Raw genomic sequence first — 1,913 nt, 5'->3', positions numbered from 1 at the left:
AAGGGTAAAGAGAATGAAATCTTTAGCTTATTGGAAATATGAAAGTCTAGATAATTTAGTTGAGAGTGCTTACAGCAAGTAATGTCTGCACATAGTGTTCATCTGGGATCCAGTTGTGCTCCTTTTGAATGACCTTTCGCTGCATTAACATGTTGAGGTAGTAATCAACACCAAGTACTTTCAAATAAGGGGGAAATTTTCACAAGGAAGAGCTCAGCATCTGAAAACTGGGAAAATAAAACATCTCAAAACACTTCTCATCAGCTAAGACTATTCTTCAATTGATTGAAGGATGAATCTAAGGCTCCATTTGGAAAGGGCTCAAATGTCCCTATTTAAATGGCATAGACTACTATCTCAAAATTGGGTTTTGCTTCAAAAGGGAAGAAGTTACATTATGCATTGACTTGATGGTAGAAAGTGTGCAAGCTGGCTCAATAGGAAGTGCAGGAAAAATGCAGAGTCTCTGATGTCCAGAAAGACAATTGCAGAAATCAAGGTGAAATTCCCACAAAAATCCCTCTATATTACCATCAATAAGATTATGAGATTTTCATGAATTTTGTGTGAATAAACTAACCTCTTTTTCTTTTTTTCTTTTTTTCCACAAAGAATATGACTTTAGTAGTGCGTAAGGAGATTTCATACTTTCTAGATAATATGTATATTGAAGCAAAATTATAGATTATCACCAACTACGTCGAATGCAAAGAAACCCTTAACTCTACATGCTTTAGTGAGGTTTGATTTCATAATAACAACAATAATGTCATACCTTGCAATGTTGATTGAAAACTGGAAATATAAGATCATCATCCACAATGGCCTCTGCATGTTTTCTAACCAGTGTGATCCACTGAAATTCCATATCAAATTCAAGAAATGAGAAAGCATTAATAGAAGACAAAAATAAAATATTTTATTCAAAGTTGAATTCACATCTAAATGTAATGCATCTGATGAAAAAGCGGAAAGCAAAAAGAAAGAAAGAGAACATATGATCCTTTCCTCCATTTGTCCTTTGGTATCGTAGGTGACATCTTTGGATTGTAATGGCCTTCCTTTTCATCAAGAAAGCTAGAATACAGAAACAACTATAAGTTGAAATGGGCGGACTACATAAACCCAGCTTTACTCATTTCCTTAATAAGATGGTAAAGATTAGTTCACAAAGGAACGCAAATACTAAGGGTGCATTGGTTGCACCAAATATCATGAAATTTCATGATACTTCGCACTAAAATAAATTGATTAATCATGAAATTTCATGATATTTTGCACCATTAATTACAAAAATCAAGTTTATATTTATTGTTGTTGGCACTGAGTTTTGTCCTTATTATTATTATAAGAATTGACATCGAGTGAGTCAAAAAGAAAATTGTGAAGGCATGAAAAAAGCAAGTCCCCTCTATCTACCTGTCCACAAAACTTTTTGAAGAAGACATCACATAATTGTATATGTAGCTAAAATTGTGCAGGGGAACACAACTGCAAGCGTGAGTAGAATAGTTAGATCTCGGATATTTTTCAGTATCAATTGGAAAAATCTAGACCATTAAATGTGCGGTAAATTGACAATCCAAACAGGACTTTAGTGAAGGAACAGATGTTTTTATCTATCTAGTCAATTATAAAAAGAGCAAAGGAAAGATCAAAATAGGTATACATTACATCATTCTGTTTTAGTGGTCAAAGCCATGACTCAATCATAACAAATCATTAAGAAGATATGGCCTGGTAGTCCTAATATTGGCTATTGCAAAGTTGGCTGCCAATATTACCAACGTTACTTATTAAAACAATTCACTTTCTACCTGATTTTTGGGCCCAAGGCCAAACAAGCCCCAAATCCCTAAATCAGTATTGAGAGAGAGAGAGAGAGAGAGAGAGAGAGAGAGAGAGAGAGAGAG

General features: G+C 34.1%; 1 long non-coding RNA gene across 1 annotated transcript; it reads right to left on the bottom strand.

Moving 5' to 3' along the window:
• Positions 1-509: 509 nt before the first annotated feature.
• On the bottom strand, positions 510-1,670 carry LOC131250067 (uncharacterized). The gene is made up of 3 exons (XR_009173033.1): positions 1,420-1,670; positions 996-1,077; positions 510-856 (listed from the first exon to the last, which is right to left on the bottom strand). It is a non-coding gene; the product is annotated as an uncharacterized LOC131250067 (long non-coding RNA).
• Between the last annotated feature and the right edge of the window lie 243 nt (positions 1,671-1,913).

Source organism: Magnolia sinica, chromosome 6, assembly GCF_029962835.1.
Source record: "Magnolia sinica isolate HGM2019 chromosome 6, MsV1, whole genome shotgun sequence".
In the NCBI taxonomy this organism is placed as follows: Eukaryota; Viridiplantae; Streptophyta; class Magnoliopsida; order Magnoliales; family Magnoliaceae; genus Magnolia; species Magnolia sinica.
This window is presented reverse-complemented; position numbering and strand designations above follow the sequence as displayed.